General features: G+C 39.6%; 1 long non-coding RNA gene across 3 annotated transcripts in view; it reads right to left on the bottom strand.

Moving 5' to 3' along the window:
- The window catches only part of LOC125693110 (uncharacterized), an 88,570-nt gene extending 73,387 nt beyond the window's left edge, over nt 1–15,183 (bottom strand). For all 3 annotated transcript variants that reach the window (XR_007376998.1, XR_007376999.1, XR_007377000.1), the window contains exons 1-2: nt 15,081–15,183; nt 13,581–13,700 (exon numbers count right to left, since the gene is read on the bottom strand). This is a non-coding gene — a long non-coding RNA (uncharacterized LOC125693110). The remainder of the gene's footprint in view (nt 1–13,580; nt 13,701–15,080) is intronic.
- Nucleotides 15,184–25,225: the final 10,042 nt, after the last annotated feature.

Below are 25,225 nucleotides of genomic sequence, written 5' to 3' on the forward strand. Positions count from 1 at the left end.
TTGCTGAGGGTGGCCACTATCCCTTCATCAAGGTCATTGATGAAGATGAAGAACAAGACTGGACCCAGCACAGACCCCTGAGGAACACCGCTGGTTACAGGCCTCCAACCGGACTCTGCACCACCAACAATGACCCCCTGCGCTCTGCCAGTCAGCCAGTTCTCAACCCACCTCACTGTCCACTCATCTATCCCACATTTCCTCAGCTTTGTTATAAGGATGTCATGGGGGACAGTATCAAATGCCTTTCTGAAATCAAGGTAGACTACATCCACTGCTCTCCCCCCATCCACCCAGCCAGAGACAGCATCATAGAAGGCTACCAGGTTGGTCAAGCACAACCTCCCCTGGTGAACCCATGTTGACTACTCTTGATAACCTCCTTTTCTTCCAGTTGTCTGGAGATGATATCCAGTACAAGCTGTTCCATCACCTTTCCAGGGACAGAGGTGAGGCTGACTGGCCTATAATTGCCTGGGTCTTCCTTCTTGCCCTTTTTGAAGACCGGAGTGATATTGGCTATCTTCCAGTCTTCAGGCACCTCCCCCTTCCTCCAAGACCTCTCAAAGATGACAGAAAGCGGTTCAGCAATCACCTCTGCCAGCTCCCTCAGCACCCGTGGATGCATCCCATCGGTTCCCATGGATTTGTGAACATTGGTGTTGCCTAGGTGCTCTTGGACCACCTCTTTCCTGACTGAAGGGAGGTCTTCCATTCCCCAGATCCTCTCACTAACCTCCAGGGTCTTGGATTCCCGAGGGAGAGCTTTTTCACTGAAGACAGAATCAAAGAAGGCATTTAGTATCTTTGCCTTCTCAGCATCCCCCGTTACCAGAACACCCCCGTCACTTAGCAGGGGAGCCACATTTGCTGTTAACGTACTTAAAAAAGCCTTTTTTGTTATCCTTTATCCCCTTCACCAGATTTAATTCCAGGCGGGCTTTAGCCTTCCTTGTTGCATCCCTGCAGACCCTGACAACATTCCTGTATTCTTCCCAAGTAGTCAGACCCTTTTTCCACATTTCATAGACCTTCTTCTTTCCTTTGAGTTTGTGCACGAGCTCCTTGCTCATCCACACAGGTCTCCTGCCACCCTTTCCCGATTTCTTCCTCACAGGGACGCACCGATCCTGAGCTTGGAAGAAGAGCTGCTTAAATGCTGACCAGCTCTCACAGGCCCCCTTATCTTCTAACACCCTAGCCCATGAGACAGCTCCAAGTAGGCCCCGTAAGAGATTGAAGTTGGCTCTCCTGAAGTCCAGGGTAGCAATCCTACTTTTTGCTTTACTTCTTCCACTCAGGATCTTGAACTCCACCATCTTGTGGTCACTACAACCCAAGCTGCCCCCGACCTTTACTTCCCTGACAAGCCCCTCTATTAGTGAGAATAAGGTCCAGCAGTACCCCTCTCCTCGTTGATTCCTCAACCACCTGCATCAGGAAGTTGTCTTCAACACATTGCAGGAACCGTCTGGACCGCGCATGCCTGGCCACATTGCTTTTCCACCAAATATCTGGATAATTGAAGTCCCCCATAAGCACCAGCGCCTGGGATCATGACGCTGCTTCAAGTTGCTTGTGGAAGACCTCATCAACCTCCTCCTCCTGATCAGGGGGCCTGTAGCACACACCCACAACGGTGTCAGCCATACCAGCCCGCCCCTTGATTCTCACCCACAAGCTCTCCACTGCTACACCACTCTCCCCCAGGTGGAGTTCAATACATTCAAGCTGCTCTCTCACATAAAGAGCAACTCCACCACCCCGCCTTGCCGGCCAATCTTTCCTAAAAAGCACATAGCCCTCCATGACAACTGATGTCCATGATACTGATGTCAAATACATAAGACCTACATGTGGGCACAAGAAGGTCATATGATGTTTTACTTCAAAGACACGTCTAATTTCTACGTTAGACCTGCTACATAAACCTCTTTTAAAATCTAAATTACAAAACAAGGAAAATCATCTCTGGAGTTTACTGTCATGGATGAATAAGTAGGTATTACTGGTTTGCCGAGCAGTAAACTGAAGTGAAAAAAATACCCCAATTAATGACATTTTACTTGAATAAAAGGCTTCCTCTGAGCACCAATTTCCACGTGAAACCATCCACATGAAGTGAGAAACAATATTTTTCTTCCTAGTACAAATAAAACTCTCCAAAAGACCCCTTTATAGTTTGTATTCCTGTCTTTCTGAATTTTTACCTTTTAGTGTAAAATACAGCCTATTTGCTTGCAGTTAAAAGTAAATCTCTTCATCTTGCAGCTGAGCAATCATGGCTTATTGCCAGAAGCAAAAAAGAGAAGGGAGACTAACATTGCAACTTCATTTTGAACAGCTGTAGGTTGATATTAGTAGAAAGTTGACACTTGTAATTAAGCAGGGAAACAGACAACAGCACCACTACAGAGCTGAGTGGTCTGGCTATCATTAGTTGTAAAATCAAACATCTTAATTTGGTTTTGTTTGTGTGCTATACATGGGAGGTAGAGTGGCAGATCACTGAGCTGCTTTGAATTTTACATTTAAGCAACTTAAGAGCATCTGTAAATGGTGTTGAATTTTGCTTCTTCATTAATGAATTGGGAATTAAGTAGACCTCCAGAGGAAAACAATTTTCTTCATAATATGAGCAAAGCATCTCTGCAAATATTTAGGTACTTATTCACTGAAAACTGCTCCGTTTGTTTCTATAGCTTCCGCCTAGAGCGCTCCTTCCATCTCGTGTTTCATTGCTCATAGCACTCGGGCAAATAAAAATGAAATCTCTATCATACTCTTGTGAGTAAGAAGTGGAATGCACTTCAGAAGTTAAAATTTTCCCTCTTCATCCTTCAACAGCATTGAATTTTCACAGGCTGTTATCTGTCCAAAATGAAAACTGCACAAAAATAGAAATGTTTCCTTTTTCCACATATACGAGAGAGGCCATCCTAGTCCTTTCAGACCTAGATTTAGAAAGACTTTTCAAATGTCTAGTTTGAAGTTTAGAGACAGCCATAAGCAGCGTCATTGTGCTGGCAGGGCTGGATGTCTCCATGTCATGCAGCTTAGCTGTATCACTATCCACGTTATCCCAGATCTTGTCAAGGTCTTTAGTAAAGAAAAAGTGAAGAGCTAGTATTTTAACATCAGCAAGAAACAAGGAGAAGGGACAACTGCATAACGTAATTTCAACATGTCTAAATACATCATACCAACCTACAAAATGCCACATGCTTCTTCATGTTTCACTCTTAAATCATCTCATGTAGTGACGGTAATCCATTTATTTCCAAATTTATTTTATACCTACTTTCATTTGTCTTGAATGTAACTGATAATGGATCTACTACTTCTACTCACACTTTAGAAATAAAAAGCCTCTTTACATATTAATGTAAGCTTGCAGGTCTTCAAGCCTTAATTGACTCAAAAACATTTTGCAAAACATGCCCCTCTGATCCAGAATTGTCAACACAAAGTTGGAATACTTGCCTGTGCCTTTTCACACATCACTAGAATAGCCAAGTATTCCCTCCCTATTCACTTCTAGCAACAGAGAGCTCTGGAACACAAAATTTGAAGATATTCTTTACATTAGAAAGTCTACTGTTTCTGTGGCATATTTCAGCAATATTGAACACTTTTTGTTCTAAAATGCAAATTGCCAGTCTGCACTGACTAACTATATTTTTGAAAGTTTTCTCACATCAGCAGAAAACAACAGTTCTCTTTATTTCTCTTGACAACACAAACTCCTTGTACCATGGCAAACAGAAAAGGTTGCAAGACTGACCTGTGTGTTTTCCTCTCCCCAAATCTCTTCTTGCATTTCAGTTTATTATTTGACATTTGAGCACAATTTCCAACATTGAGGCCAAGAAGCCTCTGCCAGCTCCAAAATTTTCTTGCAGAACACAAAGGTGACCCCTGGGATCAGCATGCACCTACCTGCTGCATCGCGCAATGGCTGTGCAGATCATCTTCCATGGCCCTGGGAGCAGACAGCTCCCTAGCCTGGAAAACGGCCAAATCTCATTTTCTGCTGAAATACCCCTAAATATCCTTTCAGTGCAGCATCTGTAACAACTCATGATTTTATGCCAGCAAAGGAGACTAAGCTGCAAGGCGTCAGACAAAAACAACAGACAACCTTTTTTTCTCCAGTTTCTGCCTTACAAATCCTTCTGCAGGATAAGGGACACCAACTGCTTCACACCAGAAAGAGATTATCCTTAACAGACTCAGAGGGCACGAGGAATATTTCAAGATGTGCTGCCTATCCTGTCAAACCCATTAGCACCATCTGAGGACTGCCAGGTAGCCCTCAAGGCACATTAACCTCTAACCCTCTTGTTGTGAACTAAACATTCACAACAAGAACCAATATACAGCATCCCAAAATCATACTGTCGCTAGTCAAGTGCCTAAATGCAAAAATTCATTTTATTAAGTAGATATATTAAAAAAAAAAAAAAAAAAAAAAAAAAAAAAAAAGCTAACAATGTCAAAGCTAGTGATATTGATTCTACTTCATTTTCAGGTCCTTGCATTTCAGTCTTCCCTGTCACATATAGGCTTCATTCTTTTAAAATAGTGTAATATTTTAACTACAATGAAATAACTTCCTCTTGCAAGATAGGGAGCCCCCATTCCATGCTTCTAGACCTTATTTTCTCAGGCATAGGCAAGGAGGTGAGCACTGACATCCATAGATCAGAGCTCTCTTTGAAGGTTAGCAGCAAGAATTACCATCAAAGCTGGATTCGAGTTTTGTAGAGCAGAAGAATGCTGTGAGAAAACAAGATTATGTATGTAGCTAGCCAGGAGACTTCCAAAAGTTAATGACTCTGTACAGTCTACAGAGAAGAAAGATCTGAATTTTTCTCAGGAATGTGACACAGGATTTTAACAGCCAGGCATCTGTCACTTTGATATGTGCATGGTCCCTAGAGCTGTCTAGCTGACAAAACAACATCCATTAAAATATATTCTAAATAAAAAAAGACACAATGGTACATTATTCTTAAGACTGCAATGTGTCAGACAGATTTACAATAGAAACGTTACAGTCCCAGGCATACCTGTGAGTCACTGCTAGCAAATGAGAAGAATCATTTGAGTTGGAAGGGGCTTTTAAAGGCCATCTAGTCCAACTCCCCTGTGATGAGCAGGGATGCCTACAGCTAGATCAAGCTGCTCAGAGCCCTTCTCAGCCTAACCTTGAACATTTTCAGGGATAAGGCACCCACAATCTCTCTAACACATTCCAGTGCCTCACTACCACTACTGTAAAAAAACCCTTTTTCTTATATTCAATCTAAATGTTCCCTTTTCTGGTTTGAAACCATTTCCCCTAGTACTAACACAACAGACTGTACCCAAGATTCTACCCCCTTCTTTCTTGCAGCTCCCCTTCAGATACTGAAAGGCAGCTCCCAGGTCTCCCCAGAGCCTTCTCTCTTCACCAGGCTGCACAGCCCCAGCTCTCTCACTTAAGGAGTGCGGTTGACATGAAGGAGAAGCAGGTTTGTGCAAACCTTATTTAGTCCAAAAGGCCAAGAGCAAGGAGATGTATCTGGATTATGGCAATCCCAAGCACAAATACAGGTTGGACAATGAGTGGACTGAGAGCAGCCTCAAGGAGAAAGATTTGAGGATGTTGCTCAGTGAGAAACTCAACATAAGCAGGCAACGTGAGTTTGCAGGCCAACTGTATCCTGGGCTACAAAAGCAGAGGGATGGCCTGCAAGTCTGGGAGTTGATTACCCCTCTGCTCTGCCATCTCCAGGCCAACAGCTGCATACAGTTCTGGGGCCTCCAGCACAAGAAATACTATTAAACACAATAATAGCCCAAATACTAGCAAACATTGGCCGTGCTCTTCTTGCAGTTTTGCCTAAATCTGGACACTACTGGTCTAATGATCCCTTGAAACAGTATTTGCTCAACACTAGGAACAGCACAAATATTCATTCTCAAGCAGTACAGTAGATACCTCATCGTGAGCAGAGCTAAAAGCATTAGGACAGTATTGTTTTCTTTCCAAATGATTTGTAGAGCTCTTTAATTAGCTTTCTTCAGTGGCTTGAACTGTTATAATACTTCAGCTTCAGAGCATAAATGAGACTGTCCAAATTCCAGCTGCTTTAACATACCTAAGACTGCCTCATCCCATAAAAATATATTAATTAAAATTTGAAGATAACCAAAGAATTATTTTTTAAAGGAATTGAGGTTACGTGAGAACAGCTTACTGGAAGAAGGAACTTGTACAAGACATTGATTGAAATCCCTGCTGTGGTTACAGGGTGTCTATAGAGTTACAAGACATTAATGAAAACCTGAATCCAGCAAACTGGGTTCTTTCAGAGTCCTGCTAAACCACCATTAGTTGTTAGCCTATTCCGAAATTTTAATGGAGAAACTTGTAACTACTGATGAAACCTGAAACAAAAGCTTATTTTTTCTGAACCAGGCTATAAATGCCTCTTTTTCCTTCTAAAAGCATTCCCATTTGAAAACTTTTCTGTTTTGCTACAGTTATGACAGCATACGAACACACAAGGAAGATAAGGTTTGCAGGTAAACAGCATCAGCCGTATTAAACCAAGTGAGACGACTTGAAGGACAACATAAGCTTTGGGGCACAAAAGTCCTTTGCAAATCAGTGATGAAAACAACTCTCATGTATTCCTCATGTGCTTTTTAACTACGTACTATATCTAGAAAGCCCAAAGAAGTCAGCTTATGTCTTCACACTCTTGGGAGAAAAGATGTTTCAGCATGCCCTGCCTCCATTTCCAAGCATTCTGCAGCCTCTAAAGATTCTCACCTTCAAATTTATCAAGGTTAAAAACAATTGTTCTATGGGTCCAGAAACACAAGTATAAGGCCAAAAGGGTGTAAGATGTCTGATATTAAGTTCTGTGGATAGATGTTCAAAAGTACTGGAAAACAATTGACAGTCCACCTCTTACAGTGGCACTTTCTTAAGTGGTGCATGCCTTGACATATTTTGAGTTATACAAAACAGAAATGGGTGGCCCAAAGAGAATGAGTTACCTGTGAAATACTTAACAGTGAGTTATGATTTAGGAAGAGACATTCTCCAAGTTAGAGAAGCCTGAAGAATCACCTGGAGAGATTAACCAGCACCTTCCTTTTTTCACAGTACCTTTCCTACCCTGTTTGCTGCATTACGTGTCTTAATTGAGAGCACTACAATGATATTATTTTTTTTTAAATAAATTGAGGCAAATAGAGAGAACAACTAACCCTAGATACTCCAAGGTGAGAATAAAAGGAGCCACAAAATAGTACAAAATAGGTACTGTTTTAAAAATGACATCCTTCATTGACTTTTTGTCTTTGCATCCTCTTAAACTCTGCCCAACAGAACAATTTCAGGAGGCCACAAAGTGATTTTTTTTTTTTTACATCTATGTTGAATGTCTTGAATCTTGGACTCTAGACAGTATGCTTCTGCAAGTAAAAATTATTGTGTTATCAGTAAATATTACATGGATTTCCACTTTAAAATCACCACAGTGTAATATACCTAAAAGGTGGAGTTGGCCCATAAAGAAAAAAGTACTACATGTGTTTGGTCAGAAAACTCAGATTCAGCTCTTAAATACATTTTAGTTAACTTAAAGCACTAAAAGTTTGGCAGAGAGAAGAATGAAAGCTTAGGAAGGTGAACTGCTTATCCTAGTATCAGAATGCTCAGAAGGTTCCTTAAGCAAGACTGCTTGAAGAAGGCTGGTAAGAAGTAGATGACCTAAGTGTGCATTTCATTGTTATAACAAAAGCAGGTATTTTTATTTTGTACCTGTTACTGCTGTCATTTTGAAAGACTTTGAAACAAGGTGAAATTGAAACAGCATTTCTGAGAAATGATAAATTATGGATGAAGCCTACAGTCTCTAAAGGAAAGGAGAGCTTTCAATATATACTCCATGATAGCTAGAAATGTCAGAGAATGAAAGAAAGACAAAAGCATTCAAAGCATATATGCATACACCTTTGTATATGGCTATCATTTAACTCATGATGAATCATGGGACTTTTCTGATCCTAAATTAAGCTTCTGCATGCACTGCAGTTGGGCAGCATGCTCTCTAGCGATGCTGTGATGTAGGTTACACAGGAAGAACTACACAATAAATCAGAAAGTCACTCCTTAGATAATACTGCATGACAAGGATCCTCCGTGTCTGCATCTCATCTCTGTGCGTGTAAACACACATACAGAAACAATTAAAATTCTCACAACTTTCTCCTTCGTCAAAGTTCTGATAGAAAATTCCTGTTTCCCTTCACAACATGGTGTTTTTGGAAGCGTGTTGGCTCTTTTGGGTATGTGCAAGCACACTTCGAAACATCAGGACGCAAGCTAGCATTAGCCCAGCATCAAACTTAGAGATGCATTCTGTGGTCCGTATGCTTTGACAATGCCTGTGAGCTGCATGGAATGGTTACTCCTTTTTCTTAAATCCTTTTATAACTTCTGGAGAGAAATAGCATTGAATTACAACTCCATGAATAAGGTATCAGGTTGGCAAAGACAGATGATACTTTTTGCTGTGCATCAGAAGCACAATAAACATAGTTAAATATTCTGAGGCTGCTATTTATTTGCAAATCAATAGGGAGATCATTTTTTAAGTAACAGACAATAGGCTCTTGTTTTCTATTCTAAAAATTGTTATGAAAAATGAAGGAGAAAAAGCGAAGGTCATGTTCTGCATTGCAGCTGAAAAGACAGAATTGGTTCCTTTTCCATGAATGGGAAGGATTAAAACGCAAGTATAACAAGCAGTATAAATGCCATCCTCTAACAGATACCACAACTATTCTTGTATGTTCCTAACAAATCTTTTGACTGTTATAAAAACAAACAAGGTTGCTGATGACTTTGCAAGTCTGGTTAGTAGCAGGCATAGCAGACAAACTTATTTTCTCCTCTCTCAAGAAGAAGGAAACGTTCAAGGCACGAGCCATTGTTCTACCCGTAAGCACTTAATAATTGCATACTTTTCTATTAGGAAAACATAATTATAATCTTATTTAGGCCTTCCATGCACACACTGCACTCTATCCATTATCTAAAACAAGGACAAATAATGTAAGGACCATTTCAAACTACAGTAAATCACATGCCTCACATAGAGGAGAATGCCAGGTTTTGTACAAGGCCATATCTAGATCACATTGCAAGAATGTGTTGTTTAGTACTCAAGTATTAGAGAACATATTTTTAGCTTAACTCACTTGGCTTGAAGGTGTGCCCACTCCCCCCCCCCCCCCCCCCCCCCCCCATCAGCTCAACTCCAGAGTTATGCTCAAAAAGTTTTATTTTCAGGATGTATTGTTTTGCAGTTCAACCCCAACAACAAATTGCAAGGCAGTTTAGTGGAGGGGCAACAGGGAAGGGAGGCTGGAGAGAAGGTAAAACAGGGATTTTAGTACTTCAGACCAACTTAGCCATGACAGTTCACACCCATTCTCCTGATATGTTCTCAACCATGTGAAAAATACATTGCCTCTGGTACCACATGCCAACACCTTGAGTCCAAGCCCTTCTACTGCTCGTGTAAATGCTCCTTCACCTGGATTTTGCCAGGTAAAGAGATCCTCCTGACATGCTTACACAAAGCCAGGCAAAGCTTGGGATGTAGCAGCCATGCACTGAGCTAAGGGAAGGGCAGCCTCCTCAATAGGTATGGGCAGCTGCACTGCCGGGACCTGCAGTCTCCATATCCTGCCTGCTCCGACCTTTCTTCTGGCTGATCTTTAGGCCAGTGCTTGGCAGAAGGTCAAAACAGGGATCAATTACATCATCTCCCTGTCTAATGTCAACGTCAGGTTCATGTAGACATAAGATTTCACTCTGTTTTCAAAAGGCACGATGCTGTGCCAAGATACTCAAAACCATATGCCTGTTAATTGGGATAAGGAAGGATATTTTTGCTCACTGGCCCAGTACTGACATTAACAAAGCTATAATTCCCTCTGTCATCGTAGGGGACAGAGTTTATCCTCACCGACCCTTTGTTCTCAAGCTTTTCACTAGGAACTCTGAGAAGGGATTAGAGTAGTTTTCCCCATGAGAAGTGACAAAATATTATTGGAATGTGTGTCTGGGAGGCTAAACGATGAGTTATTGGTGACTTCTCAGTCTCTGCCTTCTGGATGACCAGTTCAAGGTGCCATTTTGCTCTGCAATAGATATGCACAAATAGGGCACTGTATTTGCTTTCACGATCCCTAGAAGGAAGCATTAAGTACTCCAAACCAGCGTAATATTTACAGCAACCTAGAAGTCCAGAGAAGCAGAAGAGATCCCTTTAGCTTGAGCCAAATCCACAAAGCTTGTCTAGGTTCTCAAGATATCCAAGTAACACTGCACAGATTAAATGAAGATCTTGAGTCTGCCCTATAGAAAATCATAACACTCGTTAGCCTGTTCTCTAAAAACAGCATAACACTGGTTAGGTGGTAGGCATTTTTTTGATAATTCAATTCCTAAGAGCGTGGTGCTATAAATAAAAGTTTGTTTAGATAAAGATATTAAGAAATGTTTTCCCTGACAGGAAGAAGACAACTGACTTAAGTCTTTTCCAATCAATGGTTTGTTTTACTGCCTATAATAACAACATTCCACCTGAAATATTATTACAACATACAGCTCTGGGACACAGCAGGCCTTGGGAACGTGAAGGACAGGAACTGAACAACTCAGTACCAAAGCGAAATAAGTAAGTAGATAAAAGGAAAGGCATAAACTGCTGTGATTCAAGATAAAGAAAAAAAGAATTCTATCGAGGCCTTTTAGCACCATCACTTCAGACATTATATTTCTTATATTTAATGGTCAGGGATTAAATAACCAGGGATTACTTACCACCCTTGAAGGAAAACAGAACAGCAGAACAAAATCTCACTGGCTAGCATTGTTAATGTCCTTTGCTCACTACTATTCCTCCCTCCTTAAATCACCTAATACCAAAAATGCTGGACTGAATCTACTTCAGCAGCGTCCTGATATATTTTTTTCTTTCGAAGGTTAGAAATTGAATTAATCCAATCTCACTGTGAAACCTCTTAAGACAGTTACACAGAACACAGAGAATACTTAAAATACAAACATCATTAAAGAGGTAACAAAATTCATAGTCTCTAGCTTAGTATTTATCTGCGGAAAAAAAACTTGCTCATAAGCAAAGAAAACATTATAATTTATCCCTGGGCTAAGATACAGCAGAAAAACCTGCCAGGACCTAAAAATGCTAAGATAAAAAAAAAAAAAAAAAAAAAAAAAAAAGAGAATCAGTGTTATCTTAAGATCATGTATACGTTCAAATACTAACATGTATGAGTTTGAATCTTTCTTGAGTAGGTAGAAGTCATCTACTCTTCAGGTTTGCCAAATAATCAAAACACAAGAAACCCATATTGAACTTCTCACCACTTCCTTGTGCCATTGTTTGCAAGGCCAGGGAGCATCAAGAAGTGATCCAGTGATCCTGAAGCCCAAAATCTTCCCTTAGTGACTGCAAAGCCAGCCCAAATCTAACTACAGAAGAATAGAGTGAAGCACAGGAATAACACCATGAATTATAGTATACAGTGGAAGGGATGATAGTCAAGAGATGTAGCTTTTTCCCTTTGGCTATCTGTTCTCACTCTAGAGCAGGCAGAATCTCACCTCTTCCAGCACAATTACTGCCATTACCTTCTGCTACCAGTTAGTTATTCCAGTGCAACATTTGTGTGAATGCTTTACAACTTGTATTTAATCATTCATTGGCATCTTCTTTGAAACTGTATGTAATCGTTCACCTGTCTAATTAATGCAGTGCATAATACACAAGGGAAATTAAATTTGAGGTGTTTTGTTTTTATTTTCAATTTATTTTTTGGCTGTGAACACAAATTCAAATCACAATACTATTTTTAAAATTTTTAGTATCTACGTCTCTGTTAAACAGGTTAGATTAGAAAATGATTTCTAAGACAATCATTTTACTGTTTCAAAAATCACAGATACCATCATCCAACTGCTAAAGAAAACAGCCTGCTCTGGTTTACTGGTACTGGCTAAGTTCAGAGACACCAAACTTTCTTCCCAGTTAAGGATCAGATGCATACTTTCTCCCTGGCTCTCCTTTAGCTCATCTCAAGTTTTCAGGAGTACTGACAATCATCATCACATGTCTTCAGAGAACTTCTGGCTCTTGCACACCTCATTCAGGCTATATTTAGGCTAACCCAACTTCATGCAGTCAAGGCTTTATAATGCGACCTTGATGCCTGCAAGATTAAAGAGGCCATGCAGGCTGTCCTAGTGTCAGGTACAGTCAGGTACATTATCACTTTTACATGAGAGCTCATTTTCAAGACATCATCTGCTCAGCAAATTTCCCTTTCTCAACAAAAGACACTGTTGCGCTACACAAAATTGACCGGAATCAACACAATGGTTTCTAAATGCACACTAAACATAACCTAAGGAAATATACAATTTATAACTATTTTGCCAATATTTTTCCTAATTCGTTAACTAATAACACAAGTTAGAAAAAATAAACAATCTGTCTTAACAAACAACAGATCAAGACACATACTTGAAGGACCAACATCCCTTATTTACATACACTGAAATAATATTTTTCAAAGGCATTCAGAACACAAAACCAATGAAAAATCAAAAGAGAATATAGATGGTAAGGAAGGTGCAATGCTCATGAGCCACCCCTGAACACTGGCATACAGTTGATAATCAAATATCACATAGGTCTACATATTTATTGTCACTTTGTCCACTGAATAATTACCATGGATTTTTTTCTAATAGCAGAGTACATAGACTCACGCAACAAAAGGAATAATTCACCTGTCTGCTGGGAGGTTGAATAAGACACTGGATACCATTCCTATTAAAATGTTCACTTATCAATTATGTATACAACAGAAGAAAGGTGAAATAGACATTTAAAATCTGATTACTGTTGTATCATACTGTTGTAACTTGGTCACAAAATCCCCTGCTATGCTTCACTGTGAAAGAATAAGTTTTGGATCTTCAAATAGATTTGTTACGGTGTGTTACTGGATTTTACATTTGAACATATTGCAAAATACAACATAACCAGCATAACGTGGCTAATGCCTGAGTTCCATTAGTACATCTCAAAAGGTATTGCACCAGTTTAGAAGCATTCTGAGGCAAGAGTGACAACCACATTATTTTTGTAACACCTCACCCATCAGCTGCTTACAGATGGACGTGCTTCCAGAAACATAAGTAGTAAGAGCGACTAATTTCTCAACTTGCACTCAAACCTGGTGGCCCAAGCCTACAAATTAGCATTTAATTAAGAAAGTATATAATATCTTTAATTATCTGATCTCATCTCACTGGATAGGTTACCTGGGACGGCAATTCTCTCTCTCTGAACCATGAACTAAGCTGAAATGAAAAGCATATAAATGTACTACCTCAAAACTGCTGTCATCTACCCAGGCACCTGGAAAGGATGTGTTATCAGAAAGTTTCTCTAGGCGAATACCTGTGCCCTACTCACCTCACACATCCATAGGATGCCACTGAAGCAGAAAAGTTTCTCCAAATCATGGTCACTGTCTTTGCTTGATTTCAAGAAGGGTCAGAGTTGCTCCTGGTTCTTCTGCTGCCTAAAGTTTCTCTGAAATTAAACAGGAGGTGACAAATTAGGACAGAAAAAGTGTAAGACAGTGTAGCCAGAGATTAAAGCTGGAAATTTCTCACAGCCAAGTCAACAATATGCAGCACCTCATATGTTAAAATTATTATTTTAATTAAAATTATATTTTAATTTTGATACAAACTTTTGACACTTCAGTAATGTGCAAAGATTTAGCAGAGTAAAAGGAGCCTTAAAACTTTCACCACTATCTTAATCTCAGCCAACCAGCTGAGGATTATTTACAAATAATCAAATGCCAGCTATAAATATTAGCTTTGGAACAATCATTTCATTAACTGCACATACAGACAAAACAACACCTACACCAGCAAAAATACACAAATAAGCAGTGACTAGAAATATAAGCATTCAGTCAGTTTTTCTTAAACTGAGCATAGAATAACAATGGGTTAAAGCAAAGCAGATTTAGAAGTCACAAGTGGATGCCTAAGACACCTGAACCTTGAATAGTGCATGACACAGAGAAATGTGTAACATTTCAAGCACTGAATGGCAAAAAATTCTTTTTAGAGTTTGTGGCTATTACAAATTTAAATAATCTTTTGATGCGGGATTTACAACAATGAGTATCTACATACATTTTTATGACTTAGCCTCATGTCTTTTAGCTTACTCCATGCGTTTTTGTCCTTTGTGTCTTAATGATGTAGCTTCCCAGTATGATGAAACGGAATAGGCAAGCATAGAATAGTTTTTATTTCTTTAACGCTCAAGGTATTCCAAAGCACGAGGAAAAATAATGAATTATGTACCAGTACTGCAGTGACCACAGGTAAAACATAAAAGTGATTACATGCTCAGCAGCAGCACTCAGACGCTTTAAGGGAATAAACTGATAGACCAGTATTTTGTATTTCTGATATTTGGGCTCAATGTCAAAAAGACAACTTGCAGACTAGACCTCACATCCTTTCCATTTGGCTTGCCTATAATGTTTTTGCAGCTGTTTTGGGCAGGCGGCTAAGAAAGGCAATCACCAGGCAGAGATCAGAGCAATTGGAGAGAGAGATTGATGCACAGTCCGTGCAGTGACACAGTCAGACCAACAGCCCTGCTTTAAGTCCCACCGAGGGGACTTTGCAATTTGGAAGCACTTCACAAATCTAGTATCAACACTACCTGTTCCCTGAGATTTGGTCATTCCGATGAGGCTCAAAATGTGAACCCTTTCGTTTTAAGCCTGTTAATCAACACACAGGACATCCTACTCTTTTAACTGTAGAATTTTTAATACTCTACAAGAACCCGTTCTTCAGATCATGTTCTGCTTTGGCAATTCCAGGCAAAGTATTCACAAAGGGGCCAATAGTCAGATACAGAAAGAAAAGCTGAACTCACCCAACTGGTGATGCAGCTCTCTGGCCACACAGCATTCGTTCTCAGCAAGCAGACCAAGCGATGGCTGGCCCTCAGATGAGCCCTGGGGGGCACTACTGTGAGTCATAGCATAGAATCATAGAGTCATAGAGCCCAGCCCTTTTGGTCACCTGGGGAGCACAGGTGCAAGCAATCTGCCTGAGCTCCCTGGGCAGGCCTCAGCCCTTCACCAGGTGCTCGATCACCAGTTCAAGCCATCACCTAACAATTCCCCTACAGATCATCTTTTCCCTATGATTTTTTTTATTGAGTTTCTACTTTTTTCCTGTATCTTTTCGTACATTCCTGTGTTTCAGAATTAAGTAATACGTTTAATTTTTCTCTCTGTGCAAGCCTACATCATTGCTACTTAATAAAAGCCTGCTGCTTTTATCCCTTTTAATTACACTACTCTTTACCTTAGGTGCATGATGAAAACAGATCCCCAAACCACTGCCAGTATCTCAGAACTGCATCACCATGCTTTGCAAGAAAATACCTCAGGGATTAAGCTAATGAGACCCAAAACGCAGCTGAGGAAAGGGACCATGTGTTGTGACCAGCATTGAGACGTACAAATCCTAAGTGGCTAGCTGGCCAGAAGCTACATGTATATTTCTAGTTGGCTGATAGAATTTTCTAGGGTTTCCACAACACAAGCGTTTCTGAGACAACAACCTTCTGTCAAACGCTTTTGCAGCTAGTCGATAGATGCAAGAGCTATTTAGTGCTGACACAAAGGAACTGATGGCAAACGCGCTCACAGAGAACTGTCACCGAAGACCTATTTCCTTATGAATGAAGACTAAAACCTCTCTTTTATTTGAGCTTTTTGAATGCAAATGGATACTGCATGGGACGATCCTACTTCATGAATTTGGCAATTGAGACTTGTGAGGATTTAAACTGACCGGAATCTCATTCAAATCAGCACAGGGCTGAGATTCAGTTTTAACTGATGCTTGGAATAAGACTCATAACTGAAATCTTTGGCTTTTACTCCCCGTGGTTAATTGCCCCTCCTCAGATGACCTTGAAGACAAAGTTTCATGGTTTCATCCAACCTCACAAACTCCAGGCCGTGATGGTACATCAGTGAACCTAGCTAAATTCCATTGAATTGAAATAGTGGTTTGGCTGGTTGGTTTGGTTTTAATTCAAGTCCCTACATTTTTCTCTTAATTTTCATAGTTAGACTATACAGACTATATATTTTAAAGGTTAAACTAAGACTTTCTCTCCATTTCAGAGCAAATAACTTCTAGTGATGGCTTTCTCACACATTTACAGAGAATAAATACTGTGTACCTTTTATTCAGTACTGCGTTGTTTCTTGCAATGTTTGAACTACTCTTACAAGGATGAATTATCTCTTTTTCCAGTTGTTGTACATTATTTATTCCAATGTCATATAGATTTTCTTCTTTTTTCTGCTTTATCTTGGCCACAATAATTCCATTTACCCAGTGAAGGTTATGTCTTTGCATAGGCCTCTTTTAGCGTTTTTCTACAAGACAACATAGCTTCAACAACTCTGCACTGGTAGAGGAACATTCTTCACTGTTCCTTCCAAATGGATTCTGCTGTCATACACACATCACCTCCACAGCCCTGGATCTGCTATTCTTCCAAGCAGCACCCCAATCCAGGGTCCAGCACGGCATTCAGCAGCCAGATGTGAGAAGGACAAGAGCAACAGTTTGCTATTGCCAAGATAATGATTCCTGGGCCATAACTGGGCAGCTGCTGGGTTGCAATCAGGATTTAAGAGAATTATAATTACCATTAAAGAAACAGCTACCATCACTGGACTCCCTTACAACACTGTCTCAGACTAAGGGCTAAATAGCTCTTAGACCATGGAAAATAGCTTCATTTCTAGATTAGTTATGCGGGAGGTTATGTTATATCCATCTAAGAAAATAATTTCACAAAGCTGTAAGAGCTACAAAGAGTCCAGACGAAGCACATTTTCATCACACTATGAGATCATCTTCATTTCCATAAAGAAAAGTTTAACTTAATCATTCAAGGGTAAAGTAATGGCTAATCTAACATTCGCAGCATTAGGATGCATTAGCAAGGACTTATATATGTTTCCTGGTTTTATTAAGTTTTATTACCTGACCGTGTTAAAGTTTGAAAACCAGTAATTTTAGTGATCTACAATAAGTAATGAAATGAGAAGAAAATCATGTTAAAACAACATTAAAAAGTAAAGTCATTCTTAACTGCAGAGCATGGGAAGCTGCAAGCAAAACTCCCATTAGCAGTAAATATAGCAGATGAAGATTATTCCCACATATTTGCTAACACAGACTCAATGATATTTCCTTGCATTAAGAAGTTATTTTCTACTCCTTACCATCATGGACTTATCTGTTGTTGATCACTCTCATCACTTTAACGCCATTCTCAAAAGCCTTACTTTAAATCTCAAATCTTTCATGCATACAAGCCTGCAAACAGTGTGAATCACAATGGATAGTTCATAGACAGAAGAGTATTTAGAGAAGTGTCCTGTGCCAAATCATTAAGCAGGCTGCACTCCAGTGCCAACCGGTCAGCTGCTTCAGAAGCTGAACAGAAGCTCTTCAACTAGAGAAATTCTGAGGCGCACAGAAAATTCACTGTTTCAAACTCTATTACATTCAGCTAAAAGAAAAATGGAAACATTAAGGTCACTTCCTGCAAGAATAATCGTGTGCCTCGAGACTCATAAAAAGAAGCTTTCTCTTTCTAATATTTAACTCCCGCTGATTGCAATGCCTGCAGCTTGTTAGAAATGGCCAGTCTCACTTTCTAAGACAAAACGAGTATTTTTAAGTACTATTTCCTTTTTGTTTGTTTGTTTCTGTGATACCAACAGCATTGTACACATTCTTCCAACAACAAAGTTACAAGCCAAAATCTAGGGGGAGCATTTTCACACGTCTGAATGACATGGAAGTCCTTCCAGTAGGTAATACTACAAACTTATTAATGAGGAAAAGAATCTAGTGGCCACAAAGCAAGAGAAGATTACATCACAGGGGAAAATAAGGAAGATGAAAGGTAGGCTTTCTGGAGTAATGGCTGATATAGGTTCTGCTGTCTCATAGTGATTCAGAGGAAAAATGTAAGTAAGTGCATTCAGCATTTGTCAGTTCTGATGGAAAGTGCAGAATCTGGTATTTTTAGGGTGTACTACACCCAGAATTTCATTAACAGGAGGGAACAGAACAAGAATGTCCCATGCAGCAGACTTACCAATACCAAGTGACTGGTCGCAGTCAAACAGAGAACTAGCAGCTTGACATCACATACATATTTATTCACTTGAAGGCAATGTATTATTCTTATCTGCTTGCTTTGAAATTATCTTGCACTGACATCACAGAAAGAAGAAACATTTCTGATATCTAAAACCCTAATTCCTGTGAGTTTCCCAATACATTTTATACTCTTCACTTAGCTGAGATACTCTTGAATGTATCTTTTAGCAGCAGACTGAAACAATGATTTTCCAATCTGCCTTTGCTTTTCCTTTTTTTAATGTACAGTCACGTTTAATGCATATTATTTAACTTCACTTTTCATAAAGAATGAGAATCACCCTGCTAGAAGCCAGCATATCTTCACAAATTAAATTCCAATTGCAAGTAAGAGTCTGTTGAGCTTGGCTCTGTGCATGCCTGCCAAAGAGCAGTGACTTTTATACAAAATGAATTTCTCAACAATACCACGATCAGTAAACAATCATTTCAGATCTGACTCCTGACAAGTATTTTTACTGACAGCAGAGGATGACAAAAGAAGTCCCTACACTTCATCAAAAGCCATCTGCCACTATATGCTGTTTCAGACAATTAGTTATCAGGTAACGTTTATCCTAATTTTCAGCATTCCATTACAACAGAAACATTCTGACATATTACTTGGGGGCAACTGAGGTTAATATTTTCTGAACACAAAAACTAAGTTTACTCTTTGATTTACTTTGTATTCATTGTCACATGTCTTTCAGTGTAATTCCTAGGGTTTATGTAACACTTAGCCAAAAATCCCTGATTAGCTGGAATGCTCCTGGGATTTCAGAATGAATAATGTGAGAACAAGTTTTATTTGATTTGTTTTCAAACTCCTTTTTGAAAATTCAAACAATGGATTTAATGAAAATGCAGATTCTTCTCCAAAAAATCCTCATTGTCCTTATTGCCAAGTTACCCTATGCAGATCAATTGTTGAAAAAATTAAGTCCCTTTCCCCAGCAATGTTTTAGGAAAAAATACTTGGCAACCGAATTAGGCACACGGTAACAAAATTGCTGGAAATTTATATTATTTTTTAATACATACTGTATGGACCAGTATTCTCAGATTCTCATTTTGAGTTTGTTAGCTTGGCCTGCAGATAACCATAAAGAAAAATAAAACCATTATTCTAGAAGCTACAGTAGTCTGTGTAAGCACAGCCCAGGACTACCCATGTCACATCGCTTGCAGACAAGGTGACTACCGTGGTCTTTCACTTGCATCTCAGGCCAGTAGGATAAGTTACGTATTTATTTATTATAACAATATTGAACAGTTTTCAAGTAAAGTTATTGCTAAGAATCCAAGAACACTCAGGTTTTTTGTGCTTCATAAAATGCTTCAGAAAATGTGAACATGGCTCACATGATCCATCCTACAATTACTGTGCTGCTTCAGACAAGGCTTGTACCATAAACAAACTGTAGCTTAGATGATATGAAAGATGACACAAACAGATACAAGATAATTTCCTCACCTGATATGAAGAGCAGGGCCCATATGCTGCCACCACCACTCCCACAGGAGAGCGTGTTTAAGAATTTATCTAGCTATTGTCCCTCCTCAGTTCTTCTCCAAGACACAAGGATGCTTCACACAGCAGCTCCATGGCCTTGGTTCTCTTCAAACTTTTTCTCAGTGACCTGGATACAGGATTGAAATAAATCCTCAGCACCTTTGTTGACGACATGAAAGTGGGCAGTCCTGGTGACTGCCCGGATGGATGAGAGGCCAAGCTGAGGGATCTAGATAGATTGGAGCACTGGGCAGTCAGCAACAGCTTGAAGTTCAACAAAACAGAATGCTGAGAGCTGTAGCCAGAATAGAGCAATGCCAGACGCAGGCACAGCCTGGGAGAGGAGTGGCTGGAGAACAGCAGGAGGGGACCTGAAGGTACCTGCAGTGTCCCCGGCAGCCAACAGGGCAATTAAGCATTGCATGTGCTGCCTTAGGAAGATGTGATTCTTGTAACTTTTGCTGAGCCCTAAAGTGGTTTGGCAGTTGCACTTGATGATCTTTGAAGGTCCCCTCTAAATGAACTCTTTTGTTCTGTTCTACCTCCTGAAAAATAGCTTCCAGTGTGTGCACCTCCAAACAGCAGGCATCTATAACATGAGTAAATCTGTGATGTTTCTCCTCAGTGCTTAGAATCCAAAGAACATTGAACAAATTCTTTTATGTTATGACACAAAGATCGCTGCTGCTTTGAAATTCAAAGGCTTCTCTTCTTTCATTTTATGTCTAATCTTGTAATTTTGAACTTTCATGTTGTTCTGGACATGAATTTCTTTTGAGGGTATTTGTTGCAGACCGTTTTCATCAACTGTGCAGAACCGTTGTTCACCCACCCTGAAAAATTTATGTTATTTGCAATGTTAGTGGACCAGAGTTTTTTTAACAAACAGAGATAACAGCAATCTCACCTGTAGTTTTGTACAGTTAATTTTTTTTTCCCATCTCATATGAAATGTATTTGTGCATCAAAATGAAGAAATTTTCTGGAGGAAATTAACCTAAGTCCTCCTGAATGTCATTTTTTTGTTCCAGAAAAAAATTACATGCATTTTCCCTATTTCATCAAATAAAGAGGAGGAGAATGAACACAAATCTAGGAAACCTTATCCCTGGAAAGTACCATCATTTATCTGAGCTCAGAAAGATGTTCTCAGCCCTGTCCTAATTCCTGAAGATGAGAGCTGTGAGTGCAAATGAGTGATACATAAAAGGCAGGGAGACTGTAGAGGTCCAGAACTCGTGGGATTACAGTAATAATTCACTATTACAGACAGCTTTGCAACCAAGCCTTTTCAACCTGAGCAGCCTTTTCTGAGAGGTGATCTGGAACATACATCAGAAGATCTATATTTTATATTTCTTCAGAGATGTCACTGGAGAAAAAGACAACTTTAGGAAGCAAAACTTAGACAGATTTCAGCTCATGTCCAGGTTTGGCCGACTCAACTCGTTCTGAGCAGCAAACAAGTGAGTTTCTCTTTCCCATTTCAGGCAAATTAAGATATCAAACAACTCTTCTTGTTCCAGCAGAATGAAGTACAAGGCTTCAAAAATGCTTTTTTTGTTTCATTTTTTTAAGAAAAGAACTTCCCATCCCTATGCATTTATGTCTCTCTCAATAGCTTGTGCTAGCTACAGCACTGTGCATTAAAAACAATGGTTCTAGTCAGGAACTGGAACACAGCCTTCCCTTTTTTCAAGCCAGTGCTATGACAACTGTCAACTTTGAGCCAGCCACTCTGCTGGGAAGGAACTGCAGTATATACAAAATGAACTTAACAGGAGAAGCAGACTGGAGTCTCTTCTCATCATCCTTCCCACATTACACCAATGAATACATATATTTTCTATAGCCTAAACAATGTTCAGACAGTTTCAACCCCAGTATAAAAAAAATTAGATAAGTACGCAGTTCTACACAACACTGGAGGAGCACCAGTGGCCCTGTATCCCACACTGTGCAAGGCAGCACAACCCACCACAGCTCAGTGCTCCCTCCAGCACCCTGCCCCCAGCTTGGGATAGCATCTTCTGCTCCAGCATTGCTTCCACTTCTGGTCTGGAAGCAGATTGTTCCCATGCTGACCACTTGCATTCACCTCCAGCAAAATCCCCAACCCCAAAGAGAGGACCTGGAGCAAAGCTCGTGGTTCCATCAGCTAGGAGGTGTGTACAGTGAGGCAAATATTCTGCTGGAACCAGTTCCTGCCACCTCTCTTGGCCCTGCTGTTTCTCAATAAATCACAGACACCTTAGTATTGGAGGAAGAGCTGCTTAGCTGCCTCATTGCAACAGCTAACTAGTCTTTTAATTTTCTTATTCCAAATGAAAAAGGAACAATGAAACTGTACTATGACACAAACGCAGCCAAAATGGTTAAATATTTAGAATCACAAGGGACGACTGTCTCACAGTACTTGGAAAAAAAACAAACAACTGAGTTGTGAATGCTTCTTCAGAGTATAGAAACGAGTTCTTCCCACTTGTTAGAATGATCTGACAAACGAAACACTATCTGTGCTGGCTCTCAACTGGCAGAAGACAGAAATCAGCAGTTCATATATTTTATGACCTTACAGCCACCTACATCCACCCCCTGCATCTCTAATGCAGCTTATCAAGAAGGCAAACAAGTTAAATTCAAGTCTTACATCTTTTAGAAAGATGCCTGCATTTGATTTAGGTGTTTATAGTACTAGAACGTCCTTAGCACCCTAGTGTAACTGCAAGTTAATCAGATAGTTTCAGTTTGTACCCCTGCTCCATTTTTAATCAGGTCATTTCAATTTCAAGTTATCTTGCTTCTCCTTTCAGTGAGAGACTCAGTAAGAGACTCAGGCTGTAGACTATATTCTCTCTTATTTTTCTCTATTTCTATAGTAATTATTTGATGAGGAGACTTAGGAAGTGAAAAAGCTGAAGAGCAATTCCTACTTTAAGGCACATTTCTATAGGCTGCATATCAAAATTAAAGCTGTTCTGCAGCCCTATTGAATTGTCCTAAATCTTCTTTAAATATCACAACAAAAACATGTCACAAAATAAGGCTTCAGAGGAAATCTGACAATTAAATGAAGACAAATGTCATTAATACTCCATTTCATTGCAAACTCTTAAATGATGGAGTAGAGTGTTTGTCATTCACATTAAGTTAATCTTCAGGATTTTACACCACATCTTAATTCCTATGAACTATAACTGTTTCCCATGGAAGGAAACTCCAATATAAATCACGCAATGCTACCAACATCCACCATTTGCACAGAACATTTGTAACTTCAAAAAGCCCAGTTTGTGCCTACTTTGAATGAAGCAGCATTATAAACACTATGGAGGCCCGTAGCAAAACAGGCACTGGGCTGAAGCAAAAGGAAGAGAAGTCACGTTTGCTAAGCAATATGAAGGCAGAGCTTCATCAGCACCCCCAGCATGCAGACGTTATCAATCATCAGAGAACAGGGAGAGGAAGAACACCAGCAGCACTTATATCTACTGTCTTCTCAGTGCCAACATGATAAATCAAGGGTGTTACAACAAGATGGGGACATGTAGAAAAAGAGCCTGCAGTATCTGAGGAAAAGTTTCAAACCAAGTTTTAGATGAACCAGACATAAAATACACATAATGACAAAGCAGGAGAAAAAAAATGAGATATTTCCCACTTGTTTTTGCCTCCATGTTTGAAACAAACAAATCAACCAACTGAAAAACAAACAAAAAACATGCAGAACACCCCTCAGACACATAGAAAACAGGCATAGGTTTTGCTCTTACTGCTTTTTCAGGGTGGTGTGTTCTTGATTTTTATACAAGGATTTACAAACCAAAAATTCACAGCTAACATAAAAGTGAGCCAATTGGCAGATTATCTGACAGGAGAAAGCAAGACCTTTCTTTGTACCCAGCTGCACTAGCAGTCCTGGCATAGGGCAACTTTGATCTTCTTTTCCAGTCCTTGTACCTTGGGTAGTTTGTAATTCCTATCAACTTCTAAGGCCTCTTTAATGAAAGAAGGAACTCTGCGTACAACAAAGGCAAGCCAGCGCAACACAGCTGAGACTTCAAGGAAAAAGAGGAAACCTTGTCACAGCACACCAGCTGCTAAGTCACTTCAGATACTTCCAGTAGGAAGGCTCAAGTTTTACAGTCCAGAATTCAGGTCGTTTCTTACCTCTTTGCTATCTAAATAAATGTTCTTTGAAAGGTGGTTTGTAAACACAACTGAATGACAGTTTACTTGTGGGAGGGTTGGCTACCACAAAAGAATTGGAAGATTGGAAGTTTATGCAGTGCCTGTAGTTTATTAGTGTTGGAACTCTTCCAAGGAGCATCAGTTGCCAAGGCACCAAGCTGCCTGGCTCACCTTGCATCTACTATGCAGCCAATTTCTCTGCACCACAGCTTTAGTTTAGTACAACTTTACCAACACTCAATAACTAAGCTTAAACAAATTCAAAATATACATCATGAAAGTTCAGTCTTCAGAGAATGGAACTCATCAATCAGTGTATTAGTGTTTTGCACACAGGGCCATTCTGTAGGTTTTTTTTTTTCCTCGTTGATTTATTCTAGGGTTTGGTTGGGTTGGTTTGTTTTCTGGGTTTGTTTTCCTTTGTGAGTTTTTTTTTGGTTTTTTTTGTTTTTTTTTGTTTTTAGAGTTTAACATTCAGCAGACTTTGTTTTCCCAGAAAAAGGGTTGCAAAGTCAGTTGCAGAAATGTTGACAACCAAATCACAAATAACACGATGTTCAGAAAGTTCTAACAATGATGACAATTATTCCCATTTTATTGTGAAGCTAGGTGTTAAATCTGTATGAGTTAAAGCTTAGAACTTAGTAAAAATGTATATTTTGGACACTTGCTACACCTCTGCAGTATAGAACATGGATGAAGTAACTGAATTCAATGGCCCTAACTTAAGACTGTGTGGCCCTGAGGCTACTCAGAGAAATGGAAAGAAGGAAGGAGAACTGAAACAATCCATCTTTACTTGCAATTAACTACATAACAAAGAAGAGAGGAGAGAAAAAAAACAAACCAAACACAAAACAAGACTACTGATCTTCGGTTTTCAGGGAAGAGTTTCTCCTGATATGGCATAGCTTAGCTGAACAAAAAGAAATTCAGTAGAAGGCATGTTTTTTCCCCCTGTATTTTAGCATCAGCTGCTTAAAGGGAAAGATACTTTTGCTTCCTGGTACATTAATGCTTATGTACTATAAATAAAAAGGCTACCTTGCATTATCAATCACTATATTAAATATCTGATATTCAAACCCACAGGGCTTACAATAGAGCATTTTAAATTACAGTTCTTC

The sequence above is a fragment of the Lagopus muta genome, chromosome 5 (assembly GCF_023343835.1).
Source record: "Lagopus muta isolate bLagMut1 chromosome 5, bLagMut1 primary, whole genome shotgun sequence".
Lineage (NCBI taxonomy): Eukaryota > Metazoa > Chordata > Aves > Galliformes > Phasianidae > Lagopus > Lagopus muta.